Below are 18,322 nucleotides of genomic sequence, written 5' to 3' on the forward strand. Positions count from 1 at the left end.
TGCTCCTCGGGGGAGGGAGCTGTGATTGCATCACCCTCCCAGTCCTAGAAGCCCCAACCCAATTCCCATCACTTGGACTTCACAGGAAATGTATTTGGAGAAAATTACTTATTTCCTCTGGCCCATGTCTTCCTGAGCCACGTGCAACTCAACAGATGTTCAGGGATCCGTCTATTTAACAAACACATATTTAGCACTTTCTAGAGTGATTTCTCAAAGTGTGGCCCATTGACTGCCTGCCACGGAATTATGGTGAGGGGTGGGACCTCTGGGAGAATGCGGATTGCTGGGCCCTGCCCCTCAGTGGGACAGGGTGGAGCCTGGGATTCCACGGCCCAGGGAACGCTTGTGCCTGCAGAATTTCTATGGGTTACCTCATTGCAAGGGCATACCAACCCCTTCCGGAGACATTTTTATCTCAAAGAGTAAGACTCAGAGTAAGTCAGGTGGGTGGCTCAAGGCTCGGAGTGGGAGTGGTGAATCAAAGCTGGGACTTTGCTGGAGGCTTTTGATTTTAAGTGAAGGGCTCTTTCCATCTCTGCCGCAGCAGCGCAGGGCTGAGCGCTGCTGTTCGTGATCCCCACCCACCCTCATGGCTGGCTCGCAGACGTCTGCTCCATGCGCCCACATGGGCCCACTCTGCAGGCGAGGAAGCGGAGACTGGTGCTTGCCCTGCCAGGCCGGCCCAGAGGCAGCTCTGAGGAAGCAGCAGCCAGGACCCACACCACACTGACTCCAAACCCTGTGCCAGGCAGCGCAGAGGGCTGAGTGGAGAATAAATGGAAGTTCCCTCGAGCAGCAGGGGAACAAGTGGAGTTCTCCGGCTCCAGCCCCTGCGGCCGGGCCTTTGGGTGGGTCACATCTGTTTGTGAGCCTTGAGGGTCGTTATCGGTCTAGTGATTCCCAAACTTTTTAAATGGCAGAGTGTCCCCCAACTCTCACTTCTTTTCAGCCCAAATAAAATCTTCCACTGAATTGTGAACATGTACAAAGAGACAAAAGTGGAGACACCTTGCCCTAGCTGATTTGGCTCAGTGGATAGAGCATCCGCCTGCGGACCAAAGGGTCCCGGGTTCGATTCTAGTCAAGGGCACATACCTGCATTGCAGGCTCTGCCCTGGCCTGGGCCCTGGTTGGGGCTCATGCAGGAGGCAACCAATCGACGTGTTTCTCTCACATCGATGTTTCTCTCTGTCTTTCCCTCTCTCTTCCACTCTCCCTAAAAATCAATGGAAAAATATCCTCGGGTGAGGATTTTTAAGAAAAAAAAAAAAAAAAAAAGGTGGAGACACCTAGCATGTCTCAGTGCTTTATAGGAGGCACTTTGGAAACATGTCATTTAGCAAAGATCATCCATCCATGTACCTCCCTCCCCTCCGGCCCCCCAACATGACATAGTGGCTATAGCCTCAGCTTTGGAGTCTGGCATATGGGGTGCAGTCTGGACTCAACCACTTTCTGGCTGTGTGACCTTGAGGAGGTTGTTTGCCTTCTCCGAGTCCCAGGTTTTTCTCTGTAAATGGGGATGGTTACGTTGAGGTGAGGATTAAATAAATTAATGCACGCGAAATACTCAGCACAGTGCCCAGCACGTGGAAGGTGCGGTGCCTCTTGGTTTCCTTTGACAGAATAGGATATAACCCGTGAGAAACTGTGGCAGAGACTTCCCAGGCCCTCAAGACGCCATGCCATACGAGTGCGTGGTATGGACAGTGAGAAATATATATTTGCTGGTCTATATATTTCAGCAAACGTTTTAGCCCCTTCAAGGGGCAAGATCTAGTTCTGCGAGGAAAACTCCCTGGGGGTGAGGGGGCTTTGGGAAGGGGCAGGGCTAGGACCGAGCTTCCCTGGTGGGACTCCCAGGGCAGGAGCACAGAACAGGCTGGGAGGGCTCCCCCGGGGGAAAAGGCAGGGCGGGGAGCAGCTGGGCTCCGGAGAGTGGGCCCTGGCCGCTCCCCTCTGTGGGCTCAGCTGCCACAGGGCAGGGCCAGTCACATCCCGGAGGCCCGAGGAGGGGATGAAATGAGGACATCACGGCTTCCGGCCTAAGGGGGTGCCCTTTGGATCCCAGTGCTTGGTGGCAAGAGGTCAGAGAAGAAAGGATTGGGACACTGGAAGGACCTGCAGCTCACGGTGGTGAGGCTAAGGGGAAGAGGAGGCTCCCGGCTCACCACGGACGGTGGGAAGCAAGGGTGCCCAGCCCAGGCTGGCAGTCAGACCCCTGGGGGCAAGCCCATGCACCTGTGTTCCCCCACCCGGAGCCAAGCTGCAGGAGGTGCGCACCCCAAGGCATCAGCAAGCCCTGGAAGGCCGCCTGAGCCTCCCGTGCCCACAGTGCGTGGTGACGGGGAGTGTGTGTGCAAGAGCAAGTGGGGCGCCGAGGAAGCGATGTTTTCCATCTCAGTGGGGTTATTTCTGGCTCTGCTCCTGCAGTCACTGTGGAAACTGCACGTGCCCGGTGCAGTGTGGGAACATGACGAGTTTTCCAAGGGAGGTGTACAGTAAGCGGGCAGCCAGGAAGCTGCTAGTAGGGGGTGAGTGTGTCTGCCTGCCTCTCTCCCCACCCGCACCCCCACCACACACCACCCCATCTCCTCTCTCTCTCTCTGCCTTTGTCCTGAAGCTGTATGTGGGGGAGATGAGTTCCTTGCAGCATGGTAGACAGAATGGTGGCCTCCGAAAGATGTCCCCACGTTTATTCCTAGAACCTGTGAATACATTGCTTTACATGGCCAAGGAATTAAGGTGGCAGGTGGAATTATGGTTGCTCATCAGCTGACTTTAACATAGAGAGACTGCCCCGGATTACCCATAGCCCAGCGCTGGCACAAGGGCTGCCGGAAGTGGAAGGGGACTCGGTGTCAGTGGCGCAGTGAGAGGAAGGCTCCCCCGCCGGCTGGCTTTGAAGATGGAGGAAGGGGCCATGAACCAAGGGATGCGGGCAGCCGCTAGAAGCTGGAGAAGGCGAGGAAACAGGTTCTGCCTAGAGCTTCCAGAAGAAGTGGGGCCCGCCGCCACCTTGATTACAGCCCAGTGAGACCCATTTCAGACTTAATACATTTGTGTTGTTCTGAGCCACTAAGTTGGATGGTAATGTGTTACGGCAGCAGCAGGCAGTACGCTAATGGGGAGAGGTCCTCAGAGAGCAGAGTTGCAGGCGTGTTCCTTATTTTCCTGAGATCTGATGGTTGCTGGTGCCTCACCCTGGGCACAGGCCCCCACTGGCCAGCTCCCTGTCTGCGGGGGAAGGTGGCCTCCCCTCGCTGAGCACCCCGCTCTGCAGAGCCCTGAGCAGGGTCTCCTCGCAGGTGCCATCTTCTCAGCCTGGAATGCTGCCCCCATCTCCCTCCGTAAGCCCTTTGGAGCGTCAGGTCCCCTGCCCATCCGCCCTAAGTAAGAGCTTTTCCCCCTGACGCGTTGTGCCCCTCCTGAGGCATTGGTGGCTCTGGGGACCCTGCATTGTCTGAGTTTTAACCACCAGCATGCTGCTGCCCCTCCCCCTGCCCACCCACCCAGCAGCCCCTTGAGAAGAATAGGACCACACAGCAGGCATTGCCAGAATCTCCATGAGGAATGAGTGGCTTCTGCCGGTTGGAACTAGTTGTGCCCCAGGCGTGTAGGAGCCACACTCCGTCGTGTGCTGAAAGGCCTGGACTTGAGCTTGGGGCCCAGGGTCGCACCCTAGCTGTGGCACCTGGTAACTCTGACCTTGGGCAGGTCACTTCGCTCCTCCCTCACGTACAGGCCGGAGGCAAAGGTTGACGTGAAAGCCCACTGAGCACACTGCTGTCCAGACTGAGCGTCACTCTCGATGTCACTCTTCTCTCCAGAGATGCAGTTAGGAGTAACAACACCTCTCCTGCTGTGACTGTCACCCCGCTGCCTGAGAGTCCTTCTCCCCTTGCCTCACTGGCTCTGCCCATATGCCTAGACCTGGGCGAAACCTAGAGGAAACATGGACAGCCAGGCTCAGGACATGGGTGAGGTGAATGAGGTGCCCAGGCTGCAAAAGTTAAAGAGGTCCTCCCCCTCAGCATCATGCAGATGTGGTGCAGGAAATCGAACCCCGCGCTCCACTGTGCAGATGAGGAAACGGGGGCCTAGAGAGTGGAGATGCCTTGACTCAGGGCACGTGGGGAGCTAGGGGTGAGCTGGGACCAGAACACAGCTCTCTCACCTTCAGCCCTGGGGCTGGCCCACTTCCCTTCCAACTAAACGCACGAGTGAGTGGCTGAATGAGTTTATTTCTCCAAAACACGTTTATTGATGCTATGTTAGGGGCTGGGCTACAGCTTGGTAACAAGACCGACAGGGCCTGGTCCTCTGCTGAGGATTCATATGCTTTGAGAGAGACTAAGTGATGAGGTACTAGTTCTTTAACTGCAGTGGCGACAGATGCTATGCAGGGCATGGTCAGAAGTCATGGGCTGCGGATGGTGCACAGGTTGTACACTGCACAGGCGCATGTGGAGGTCCTACTGCGGGGCCTCCATTTAAGAGTTTACAGTATAACTTGGACGACAGGACCAGTGTTCTCAAAGTAACAACACAAGACCATGGGTAACAACTGGGGAGAGCCAGGCTGGAGAGGCCCAGAACTGCAGCCCTATCTCCTCTCCTACCGCTCTGGGACCTCCCTGCTCTCCCTCCAGATCAGACATCGTCAGTCCTTATTGGGAGTCTCCGAGGAGGGGCCCTGAGGTCCGAATGGCCTGGGAGACCAGGAGGAGTGAGGCATGGGCCTGTCTCGGGAGGCAGAGCTTCTGTTGTTCTAGACGGGTTCAAAGGCAAGGAGGCCTGTGCGGCGGAGGGGCTGGAGCCTTCAGAAGTAAGGAAGCCTGTCTGCCTGCACAGAGCCCAGCTCGCGGCATTGCCTCTCTCTGGAATGTTGGGCCTGGAAGGAACTGGCTTCTAGGAACCAGGCATCTCCCTCCCGCCAGCGCACTGTGTGGCTTTGTGCCTCCTACCTGTCGGGGTGCTTCCCCGTGCATGAAGGAAGCACGTGGAAGGGCTCAGGGAGATGGGGGTGCTGTTGTTCGACTAGCGTGTCCTGCCTGCCGGGTGAGGCCAGCTCCTGGGCAGCTGGGGTGTGACCTCAGGGGGCCAGTGCCACCCTCCCACACACTAGCTGGGGACTTGAACAAGCCACTCACCTCCCTGAGTCTCACTTTGTCAAAAATGAGAATGAGAAAGGCCCATCTTACCCAATGTTAAAATTGACAAAAAGGAATGGGTGTGCAAGGGTGTTTTGAGTCCCTGGCTAATAGGATGTAGAAATTGCCACCAAATGAAGGCATTCCTTCAAGGGTTGAAAGGGCATCTAATAAATTTCCAGAGCTAGATACCCATGCTGGCTTTCTGAAGGAGCTGACAAAGACACATGGTTCTCTCTGTTTATTTTTCTTTAATTGGGAAGAGTTATTCTGGCTGGTAAGTAAATCAACTCCTCAACAGGGAGTTTGAGCAGAAGGAGTCCCTGGAGATGGGCATATTCTGGTCTTTGGTTTGACAGAAAGGGGAACTGAGGCCTGTAAGGGAACATGATTTATTCTCAGTCACATGGCCAGAGCTGGGTCAGACCCCAGGTCCTGCCCCCCTCCTGCCATCCCACATCCTGCCAGCCCCATAGTTCTGGGAGTTTAACTATTTAAAGGACAGTAGGCAGAGACGGCCTGGTAAGGAAGCAGGAGTGTGGCCCCAGCGAGGGTAAAAAGATAGGAAGGTGGACACGGTCTGGGCCAGGAGTGGGCAGAGTGGCCAGGAGGACGGCAACAGCATGAAGGTGAAATGCCCTCCTCTGGGATGTGCCCCGAATCCTCAGCCGATCTCCTGATTCCCAGGCCACTCAGCATCAGGCTGTTCAGGGTCCTGGGACTGCAGCTCAAAGAGAGAACGCAGTTCCCCTGAGAAAACCCTTTGGTCTGGGTGGACTGGGGACCTGCCAGTTTGGCAGATTCACCTGTTGCTTGTCCTGGAAAGTGAGTTCCTGAGTGTGGTGATGTCAGGGACCACACCCTGGAAGGCAGGCCAGTGGTGGTATGTTTATTCACTGTTGTTCATCACTCATTCCACATGCCAGGCGCTGTGCTAATAGGCACTGGAGGTACACAGACAGTACATGTTGTTCTTGCCCTGAAGCGCTCGCTGTCTGCAGGGGGGATGGACAAGAGGAGGCTCCTGTCACAGTGCAGTGTGGTCGGCGTTCCAGCAAGGCTCTGGGTGGAGGGTCTGGGAGAAAGGGTGTGATCCAGGTCCCTGAGTGACGGGGGCTGGGACAGGAGGCGGGATTGTCACAGCTGAGCCTGCAGAGATGGGTGGGACTTTGCCGGGCAGAGGGGAAGGAGGAACTTCCTGAGAGTGGGGACAGGGTGAACAAGAATTTGGGGCCTGGGAGGAAGGCCACATGTTCAGAATTATCAGGCAGTGGAAGGGCAAGGGTGAGAGAGAGTGTCAGGAGCTGGGTGAGGCTGGAAGGTCACGTGGTCACATGGGCAGAGACTAAGGAGTCCGGGTTTCTGATGGCGGTCAGCGAGCATGGGAAGTGGTGAAGAGCAGCATGCTAAGTGCTGCAGAAACGCCACTCTGTGCAGCATGGAGAGAGGACCCCGAGGCGTGGAGGGGAGAGGGGCTTAGGCTTGAGAGACACTGACGGAGCCAATTCACTGAGAACTTGGTGACATAAGGAATGTGGGGGTGAGGAGAAGGGAGGTCAGCGATGGCTCTTGGACTTCTCAGGGTTCCTGGGATGACGTGCAAGGCCCCATGCTGAGATGCAGAGTCTGCCCCTCTGCTGTGGGCTGCTCATCTGGGGATTCAGCCGTGGATGGGACTGTGAGCCCTTTGGCTGACACCCCCGTCTGCTGGTTCCTTCAAGAAGAACCACTACGAGGGTATGGACGCTGTTGGGCTATTGATTCATCTTCACCAACACACCCACAGATATTTTCCCCTGTCACCCAGGGGTAGTAAATTGAGAGAACTCAGTGTTTACTCACTCATTTATTGTCGCCAACTATGTTCAAGGCTCTGTGAGTGATGCAGAGATGAATCACACACATCCGTGTCCTGTCCTCAAAGATCGTGTGGTTTGCCTGTGATGCCAAAAAGCACTCGTGTGTGTGATATTCCACACACGGGGGAGAGAAGGTAGATGCCACAATAAAGAGACCAAATGCTGTAAAGGAGAGATCATTTCTGGCCTGAGAACATAGGGCCTGGAGGGCTTTGTGGAGGAGGTGGCCGGTGAGCTGGCTCACGTGGCGGATGTGGTTGGATCTGGCCACAGGGACATGGAGACAAGCTTTCCAGGCAGCGAGGACTGCAGGGCGGCACCAAAACTCTGAGCAGGGGCGTCCGACACAAGCGGGCTTTGTAGGGGAGCACTGCCCTCAGAAGCGGCCTGGCATGTTGGTGAAGGACATCCCAAGTGTAGAGGACTTTCCAGGAGGAACCACTGAAGGATTTGGGACAGGGAGGGCCATGGTGGGAGCTGAGCGTCAGGACAGGGTATCTGGCCGTATGGAGAGAGTGAGCACAGACGCTGTGTGTATTGGTCCCGGGAAGGGGTTGATCCCTGGGGTCTCGGCAAAGGTGATAGAAAAAGAGGATTCCATCCCTATTGGTCAACACTTACTGAGGCTTTACGCCAGGCCCAGTTCCAAGCACTTTATATGATTTAACTGATGGAGCGCCTCCCCCTCCATCCAGGCAGATGCTACTGTAATTCTCACTTTACAAATCAGTTCACTGGGGCCCAGAGATAGTAGGTGAGCAACCTGCCCCTGGTTACACAGCTAAGAAAGTGGAACAGTCAAAATTCGAACCCAGGAGCCCCTGCTCTTAAATCCCATCTGAGAAAGATGGCTCCTAAAGGGACTGGGCGGATGAAAGGTGGCCCTGCCAGGTTGGGCCATTCCTCCCACCTGTCGGACAACCCGGAAGGTAGGACTGCCTGCCTGAGGCTGACCAAGGTGCTCCTCACCCCTGTAAGTCGTGAGGGGCCCCACGGGGCCCGTTTTGGTTCACTGATTCCAAACAGCCTACATCTAGGTGGTGACGATGTAAATAACTGATGCAATGGAAACTTCCTATGGAAAAAGGTACCCACTCGACAGCCACAAAGTCCAAAAAAAGGAACAGCAGAGCAGACCCGGAGGGCTCAGCAGCGAAGAGTTTCCTCTGGCACCGCCCTTTCTGTCTCGCTGAGACTGAGCTGGGTGGGGGAGGGGCAGCACCGGCCACGAGTGGGGCAGGTTGGAATCCAGACCAGAAGCTCCCCCTGGGCCACCGGCCTCCCCTGTGAGCTAAGGAAGCAGCCATGTGGGGGCCGAAAGCAATTCGCCCTCCAAGCACACACCCGGTTTCACAGTCTCCTCAGTAGGATTGATCCCTGCCCGTCCGCACTGTGGGCTGTGGTGGAGGATCGGCAGTCCTGGGGTCTCCGCGTCTCAACCCACTTTTATCTGTGTCCGCCCTGTGACTAAGTTGTGGCAGAGTCTTGTTATGGATCTGGAATCTTCTTATTTTAGAAGACAAAATCATTGTACATAGAAGTAAAGCCAAAAGGTCAGAAATAGCCAAAAGAGGGAGAAAGTCATTGTTTCGGAATGTTGACTCCATTATTAATTCTTGCACTGACCCGGGCCGGGGTATGTATTGGATCACTGCAAGAATTAAATGATAAGAGTCAACTTTTGTTCCCATTTTAGGGATGAGAAACCGAGACTTGAAGGGTTAAACGACTTAGCTGAGGCCACACAGCAACGGAAACTAGTCGTTTTGTCTAACGCCAAGGCCTGGGCTGTCCTGCTCTGCAAAGCTGTCCACGTCTGTTCTCTAAGCCTGCATGTCCTCAGCTGTCGGATGGTGAGCGGGTCTGCTCACCTGCCCGTCCCAGCAGTGTGACCGTGAGATCATACAGGGCCAGCACTGGCGAATGGTAGGCACCAGCAAACGTTGATTTCCTTCCTTAGCCCTGCCTCTCCCTACAAACTGGGGAGATGTTATGAGCCTTCCTGGGGGGAAGTAGCCCAAGTGTGGGGCTTCTTGGGAGAAAGGGCCATAATCACGGATTTTCTGACCCATTTTTCCTTCTCGATCTATAGCACCCCGAGGCAGGAGCCAGGTCTACTTCGCCTTTGCACCCAGGGGTCTAGCCCAGTGGCAGGGAGTGTCTTGTCCAAGGAGGCAGCTGGACCTCAGGTGTGGACCAGTCCACGGGCTTTCTGTTGCCAGAAAGGCTTCCGGTGAGAGAGGGCCGCCGTGAGGCGTGGCCTGGTATAGCAGGAAACCACTCCTCTAGCCCTGTCTGAGCCCTGGCAGTTCTCAGCACCTCGACCTCTCACACAGCCCCTGGGGTTTGGTCTGCACCTCCTCTTCCTGCTGCTCTTTATTCTCTAGACTCCTGGGCTGGTGCCCTCCTCACGCCATTCAGTGCCTCTCTCACCCTTCCCTGCAGCGCCTGAAAACCATGACTTTGTTTTCTGCCTAATCCCAGTACAGAGTTGATGGGGCTGGATAGTTCTGCCTCTCCCTAAATGGAATCCATTACCCTGCACTTGAAGTTCCTCTTTTTCAATTCTCAATACAAATGGAAATGCGTCACCAGCCTCTGATTTAAAAACTCTGCTTTTCCTGGAAAACATTTCCCAGGTATTCGCAAAGCATGCCCTGTCCACAGCAAGGCTCTGAGCTCCGTTGCCTCTCCCTCTGCTCACTTGCCTCCTTAGGACACCCTACTGCAGGGGAGGGAGCAGGTGCTAGTCTGGAGAACACGGCCGGGAACCAGGAAAGATCCAGAGGCAGCTTCCAGGCTGCCCCGCGTCTGTGCAGCGTTCTCAGCCCAATGCCAAGTGCAGGCATTTGACGCAAACACAAGCACCCCAGGGAAGTGAGGCCCTGAGCCTGACCCCTGGGGAAGGAGGCAAGAAAGCTCGCAGGGCCAAGCCCAAAACAGGAGCCAGACAGAGGAGAGACAGACAGAGGGAGCGTGACTTGGAAGGTCTCCCATCATAACTGAAGAAGGCGTGGGCATTTACTGAGTGCCTCCTGTATGCTGGGTCCACGCAGGCTCTCTCACACACTTCGTCTCCTCCAATCCACACGACAAACCCTGGCAGGGGTGGAATGCTTCACTTTCTACTCATGAGGAGAGTGAGGCTCAGAGAGGCGAAGTAATGTAGCTGAGGCCACACAGCTATTAATGGGTGAAACCAGCATCTGAACCCAAGTTCTCCGATGTCAGGGCTGACTCTGTGCTGTCCATGCTGCTTCCCTGGTGCAGGGTCAAGGAGGGATGCCAGTCATCCTCTGCTCGTCCCCTCCCATTGCTGGGTAGCCCAGCGTGACCCACGGAGATTACTCCATGTAATTCCGCCATATGTGCTTAGTGTGTTGGGTTGTTGTTTTTGTTTGTTTGTGTGTTTTATTGATCCATAGACCACAATAGCAGAAATAAACATTAAAATAGAAAGATTCACCCCACAGTTTCCTACCCCAAGCAGATCAGATTCAGCTTCTCCATGTGCTGGCCCATCTGCAGATGTCCCATTCACAGCCGAGGGACAGGCTGCTGTCAGGAGAGCAGCCAGGGCCTCGGAGCCGGCCTCGCCCACCTTCTCTCGGTCAGGGGGTGAGGCCCACCGGCCTCCTTGGCAGCCCTCGGAAAGGCTGTGCGGTGGCCCCGGGAGGCGAGCCCCTGAGGGCATCTGGGTTTTTCTTTAAGCCCTCATCAGCTGAACTTCCCCTGCAGTGATGACAACCCTAGTGCCCGGCAGGATGTGGGGCCCTGACCCGCGGCCAGCAGAGGACATGCTGGGATGCTTTGGTTTCACGGGGAGCTGAGGCGGGGGGGGGGGGGGATGGGCCTCCCCGCTGTGGTTTTGGGTGGGGCCGGCAGAGGAGCTGGCCCTGGTGCTTCCTGCTCTGGGAGGGGCCACCTTGGAGATGGGCCCCTCTTGCCCTAGTTCAGCTGTTTTCAAAACATAAGACACTTTTATATCGTTTTTTATAATAAAAGTGATACATGCATATTGTAAAAGAAACAATAGCAAACAGCACTACAGAAATGTATAAGAAGAAAATGCAGGCTCCAAACCCCACTCATCCGCAGTCCTGCCCCTGGGCGAGCTGACAGATTGGTGTTTACCCTCCCGGTCCTTGGTAGCCTTCACAGCTACACAGATGTGTGTGTGCCTGTGGTGTTGCTTTCCCCTTTCTTCACACCATCCCATTGAGAGAAACTGTGTGCAACCGCGAAATGTGCCGGCTCTGGAGTCAGACCCAAGTTCGCCACCTGTCAGGTCTCTTAGCTGAATCTCGTGTGGGAAATGGGGCTGCCTTCACCCAGCAGGCTGCGAGGGGTCAGGGAGCTCACCCATGAGAAGCATTGAACCCCGTGTTCAACACATAAAGTCATAATGAATCTCTATTATTGATGGTATATATTTATTTTTAATTCAGAAAAGTTACTATTCCATTACTGTCCCATTTGGTGGATTTATCATCCCTTACTTATTAAACCTAATTCCTGCTGATGAATATTATGTTGTTTCCCTGTTCACTGTTAACAATGGCTGCAGTGGTCGTGTGTACTAGTATGTGCACATCTGTGTGTAGGTTTGTCTAAAATGATGTGTGCATTTGTGTGTGTGCACTTGTAAAGCTGCTGGGTCCACATAAATTTTGGCTACTCCTCTGGAACACTGGATGGCAGCAGTCATTTTCCTCCTTGCCAACCAAATGGAGGAAGGGTGATATTGATTTTCAACATATGTCATTTCATTATTAATGAGGCCAAGCATCTTTGCATATTTATTATATATTTTCATTTCTTGAATAATGATCTGTTTATTTCCTTTCTTCATTTCATTAGCTGTGTGTCTTATTGTTTTATGGGTGCTTATTATATACTAGAGGCCCAGAGCACAAATTCGTGCACAGGTGGCATCCCTCGGCCTGGCTGGTGATCGGGGCCAATTGGGGCCAGCCAGTGGGGGGCGGGGGAGGACAGACCGTGGGAGGTTGGCCAGCTGGGGGGAGGGACTGCGGGAGGTTGGCTGTGGGAGCGCACTAACCACCAGGGGGCAGCTCCTGCATTGGGCATCTGCTCCCTGGTGGTCAGTGCGCATCATAGCTGCCAGCCGGTCATCAGGTCATAAAAGTCGCTTAGGCTTTTATATATAGAAATTATGGGTACTCACCCTGTTTTATATATGTTGCAAATATCTTTATATGGTTTGTCATTTGCTTTGGAACTGTTGATGGGACCTTTTGATATATGTAGCGCTGAACATCTTCATGTAGTGAAATGTATTAGTCTTTTTCCATACGAACAATGAGGTCTATTTCAGGCTTTGAAAGTTATTTTCCAACATTAAATCATAATAATATTCTAATAGTTCTGGCATTTTTGTGGATTTGCTTATATGTCTTATTTATATCTTTAACCCAAATAAATATCTGTTTGAATGTGGTGCTTGTACTATATTTAAAATAGGATCCTCCACCCTCTCACTCTGTATCCCATTTTGTCATACCTGCTTGTTTGTCTGCTGCTCATCTCCGCTTGCTAGACCCTCAGCTCCACCAAGGGCCTGATCTTTTCTGTTCTGTTTACTGCTGTGCCCAGAACAGTGTCTTATACATAGTAGGTACTTAACAAATACTTGTTGAATGAATAGACAGAGAGTGGTCACAGCTCTCCTATTGAAATGATCCATTCTTTCTGTGGTAATTTGGAATTTCTTCTTTGACAGCCCTTTCTGTGTCCTCTATCATTATTGGTCTATTTAGGTTTTCTCCCTCTTCTTCAGTTTTTACAATTTATAATTTTCTAGAAAATCATCACGTTTCAAATTCTTTGATATCGGGTATGTATCAAATTCTCTTAAATTTTAAAAAATTTTCATAGGCATGTTTCCATTACCTTTATTAATGGTTATTTGTGGTTTTGCTCTCTGCTGCTAATCAGATTAGCCAGAGGTTTGTTCATTTTGTTGGTCACAGAGAACCAGTTTGCAGCTTAATATTTCTATTATTGCAGCTGCTGGACTTTTCTCATTATCATGTGTTTTTGTTTTCAACTTTATTCATTTCTTCCTTCTAGGTCATTTTTGTTTATTTTTTTTCCAGCTTCTCGGTTTAGATGCTTAATTCACTGAGTTTCGACCATATTTTATCATAAAAGCACTTAAGGTTTGTTTTTTTCCTCTAAATGAAGCTTTGGTTATATTCCACAGATTTTTAGAAGTAGGGTTCTCACTGTTGGGCATTTACACATATTCTACAATCTCAGGCTTGCTGTCCTATTTGACTCAAGGGTTACTTGGAAAAGCATTTTTAAGTTGTCATGGACATAGGTTACTTTTTTTTTTTTTTTTTTACTTTTGCTACTTGGTCATTTCTAATTCTACTGCACTGAGAACTGAGACTGTGGTGTATGTATAGGAATTTGAGATTTTCTTGGCATCTAGTACAAGGACGTTTGAGAAAATGGCCTTTTCTCTGTTCTTGAGTGCATGTGAAGTTAGGCTTCCTAACTACCTTAAAATCCTCCACAGTTTTCACTGGAGGCTACTTGTACCATCAAATCTTGAGTAATGTGCTCAGCCTGCACTGTTGTTTTGCCTTCTTCTGGTTTTGAGAAGGTATTATTTCATATGTTTTATGGGTCTGTTGTCCAGGGTGAAGGTAAAGGTTCATGATATTTGTATCTTCCTGGAAAAATAGACCTAGCAATGTCAAATGCCCCTTTTTATTTTATCTGACATTTTTGCATTTTGGCTGGTATTAACATTGACTTTCCTGCCTTCTTTTTGTCACCGTTTTGCCTATTCCACGCTTTGCCATGTCTTTGCTTTGAACCTTCCTGTGTCAATTTGCTTTAACTGCGTCACTTCCAAACAGCATGTGGCTGGGGGTGTAGAGTGATTTAATTTATTCACATTCTTGTGTTTATTGATGTGTGTGGACTTTCTTTATCTTATTTCATGTCCTTTTTTTTAATGATACTTTTTTCATTCCTGTCTAGTTTTCCCTTTCCTAACTCTTGCTGAATTACTTGAATTTTCTTTTTTTCTCCCCTCACTCCCCCACACACAGTGGTTAAAAAGGCCTGTAACTTACTTTTCTTCTAGAAATGGTTACCCTTAAATGAAAAATTAAAGACCATACTTCTCTATTAATGTTAAGAATTAAATGGCGTCTATTTCCCAACAAGATGAGACCATTATTATCAACATTTGTTTAGATCTGACTGTACATGTTTCTGCTTTAATTGTTCATCACTGTTTCCTGTGTATCCTGTCTTGCCCTTTCTTGAATGACTTATTCTGATACAGCTTTTATTTGGTTGGAGTAATTCCTTGAGTAATTTTGTTAAGATAAGTGGGTGGCATACTATTTTTAGTACTTCTCTCTTTGGCTTTGAGACTTGGCTGAGTAACGGATCTTGGGGTTTAACTCTTTTTCCTCAGAGCTCTGTAGTCTTTGCTCTGTTGCCCTCTAGCAGTAGGTGATACGATGTCAAGTCCAATGTCAATTTGATTCTCAAAGTTTTTGTAGAGACTGTCAGAGATGAAGCTAAGTTTATTGCTCTCCATGGAGCTGGAGCCGTATGTCTGGAGGAACAGGGTGAGGTAGGGATTTGCTGATTGGAAGTCCCTAAAATGGGGTATGTGGAAGTGGTGGAAAAAAGGAGGAGGAATATTTTAGGCAAAGCAAGGAATTCAATCAATTCACACTTTTTAAAAATCCTCACTGGGGTATATGTTTATTGATTCTTAGAGAGAGAGGAAGGGAGAGAGAGAGAGACATCAATGTGAGAAACACTGATAGGTTGCCTCCTTTACAAACCCTGACCGGGGATTAAACTCACAACCTAGGTATGTGCCCTGACTTGTAATCGAACCCACAACCTTTGGTGTGCAGGACCATGCTCCAACCAGCTGAGCCACCCAGCTGAGGCAGGGCACAAACTACTGATTGAAGAGCCAATGGGTCTTCAGAAGGTTTCTGTAACATACAATGAAGCCGTTTGCCAGGGCTAGTCTCCTGGAAGAGGAAAGGCGTGCTAATGATGGCAGTGTGAGGTTAGGTGATTACTGTTCTCCCTCCCCACCCCACTTTAGTTTCTTTGGGAACTTGAAGGATTCACTCATTATCCTTGGATTTTAGGGGTTCCATCAGCCTGCCCTGCCCTGGCTCCTGCTGCCTCTGAGGGAGCCTCCTGGGTGTTTGGCAGCTGGGCCTTGCCCTGCCCTTGTTGGGCGAGGCTGGCTTAGCTCTGATTAGATTTTCTGTCACTGCCACCCGTCTGCTTTTCCTCAGACTTGCTGACCAGCTGGCGCTACTATGGGTCTGTTCTTATTCTACATTTCTCTCTATTTCAGCAGGGTTTGGAGACGAGGTAAACAAATGGGCTCAGTTTCCCGTGTGGAGCCTCGAGTGTGTGTAATTTTTCAGGGTGGTGGGGATACAGGCGTGTCCACCACCTCTCCCACCTGCCACTGGAGGCCAGGCGTGGCATTCAGGTGATTCTGGCCTCCCTGGTGGGTGGGAGAGCAGGGGCTCCCTCCCTCCACCTCATCCCATCTTCTCCTTGAGCCACACCCCTGGTCTGACTACATTACCTCACTGACTAAAACAATTCAGTGACCTCACTCCAGTGTAAGATCAAGTCCGGGCTATCTCATATATCAAGTTCTTCCCTGGCCCAACTCTCCCCTTGTGAGCTATCACTGTCCCCTCACCTCCTGCTGGTGGACAGCAGGCAGTTCTTAAACATTTGGCCAGTTTGGGGTCTCCTGTCTACTTACACAGCTCCCTTCGTTTGAAATAGCCTCTTCTCTTTCCGTCACATGCTCAGGCGCCATCTGAATGGACTACTCTCTTCTTTCTGCCTTCGCCATGGGGTAGCTTAGAGCCAGGGACACTGGAATGCACCTCGTGACCCCTGACCCCTAATGTGATCCCCTTGAAGGTAGGGGCTGAACCTTTGCTATCTTGTATTCTCAGTAGCTGTCGCCAGGCCTGACCCAAATAAGCTGTTAAATGAATGAATAGCCGAATTAGTTTCTAAAGAGAAGTGCTCTACCCTGACTGCGTGCGAGGCATCACACCAGGCTCTAGGGGTGGGGGGTGAGTCAGACCGACCCCGCCAAGCTGTGTGCATCCACACGGGCTGCCAGACTCCTGGGGGCACTGTCATTGATCTCGAAATGCACAGCAGCTGTGTTCTGGGTGCTCCGGGGAGGCGGGACCTGTGTCCAGTTTGGGGGGCTGAGTGCGTCTTGAGGGAGGAAGGGCAGGATCTGGCTGGGTGGATATAGACATGGCCGTCGGGGGAGGGAGTAGCATTTTATCAAAGGCTCGGAGGTGGGAAATTGTGGACTGCTTATGGAATAGCATGTTCTGAGAAGTCAGTGTTTTTCCCCTGGGAGGGATCGAGCATAGACATTTTTAGTCAGAACTGAGATCGAGTGGAGAGCGTGAGGTCGGATCTGGGGAGGGTGGGAAACCGTGGAGTGTGAAGAGCTTGGACAGCAGGATGAGGCTCAGGATCAGGAGCCGCGGAGCAAGTTCAGCCGCACTCGGTGGTGGCCCGCTGCTGTCCTGGCGTGTGGGTGGGACACGGCTGGCTGGGTTTGAGAGCAGCAAGTGTGGGGCGGGCAGCAGAGGACTTCGATTTTACCCATCCGTCCATAGCAATCTGTAGGCTGTGCCAGTGAAAAGCATGGTGCCCTAGAGAAGGAAGGTGGCAATGCCCAGGCCTGGGTGCAGGCTACTCCAGAAATAGATTGCTGGCCCACTCTGGGGCAGTGATAGTATCCATAGCAACCAAACCGGCCAGTCCACGTGCCAGGCTTGGTCCAAGCCCTGTACAGCAAGCATGTCAAACTCGTGGCCGGCGGGTGGGGGTGCACATGCCTCGTTTATTTGGCCCATGTTAGCCTCTGAGTTTGTCATGCTTGCTCTACAGGTGCTGAATCATTTAAATCTTGGAGGTACTTGCCATTCTTAGCCCCTCTTTTTCAGACACAGCAAGGCTAAGCCATATCCCAAAACCGCAGAGGTAATGAATAGAAGGGCTGGGACTGGAACCCAGGTATCCCGGCCCCAGAAGCCACATTGTCACCATCACACCACTCTGCCTCCAGTAGACAAACCAGAGTGCAGTCCTACGTGAGCGGTGTGGATGTGACACACCACCCCATACTCCACTGAAGCAACTCGGGTTTCTCTCCTATTCCTTATTCAATCTGACAACAACCTGGCAAGTTGATTACTGAAAACTGATGCTCACTCATTCGTCCATTCATCCAGTAACTGTCCAGCTCCTGCCCTGAACCTGCCTCCTCTGCCGGTGAAGAGGTGGGGCTCAGGGAGGTCAGGAGGAGCTGGTATAAGGTGGCCGCCCGTTCCACACCGTCTTCCCTGGGGAACTGGGGGTCTAGCCCTGCACCAAGACCAGCAGCTTGGGAGGAGCTGGGGGCCTGGGCCTCCTGGGACCAGGTAGAGATTGCTCTGTGTCTAAAGAAGTTGACCAAGCAAACTCCTTGACGCTGTGTTTCAACCGCCCCTGCAGGATTCGAGACACAAACCGGGCAGCCTCGAAGTAGTTCATGGAGGAGCCGCAAGAAACACTGTCCAGGCAAGCTCTCCCTTGGAGAGGGAGGAGCAGAGCGTGAGCGAGGGCGGCGCAGGAGTGGACATGAACGCTGGTTTTCAACGAGAACAGCGTTTCAGTTTTGGTCATCGAAAGTGGTGCCTGCAGCACAGGTAAGAAATGGGCGGGCGCTGAAAATGCTCGCTGGGGAGCCGTTGGGTTTTTCTTGCATAAGCTTGCTCGTGTTCATCCGCTTTGAAATGTATTGTTTTTGTTGTTGCTATTGCCTTCCTTCAGCCTCTGTGATAGCCAGACGTTCTGGGGACTTCCTTGGCCAGGAGTAGAGACCTTGAGTGCAGGCACTCTTGCACTGCCTCATGCTGTGTCCCCCAAGTGTAGTCCTGGGTCCCCAGTTCCTCAGTTTCCATTCTGTCCCTGGCAACACTCCTCTCCAGGGAGCACAGCCTCCCCGCCCGCCAGCCCCACTGTGTCCTGCTCTCCAGAGCTCCACCGCCTCTTTGCCTCTCCCCACCCCCCATCCATGAAGGCTCTTGTCACCCACTCCCTGGTCAGAGGAGCCCAGTGGGTGCTGAAGACAGCACCATCTCTTCAGGGCCCACCCCTTTGTTAAGAGTTGAAAGGATGTCAGGACCAGGGCCGTGGCTGCACATTAGAATCACCTGGAGAATTCCTTAAAGTTCCAGTAGCAGCTCC

Source organism: Eptesicus fuscus, chromosome 9 (assembly GCF_027574615.1).
Source record: "Eptesicus fuscus isolate TK198812 chromosome 9, DD_ASM_mEF_20220401, whole genome shotgun sequence".
Classification (NCBI taxonomy): Eukaryota; Metazoa; Chordata; class Mammalia; order Chiroptera; family Vespertilionidae; genus Eptesicus; species Eptesicus fuscus.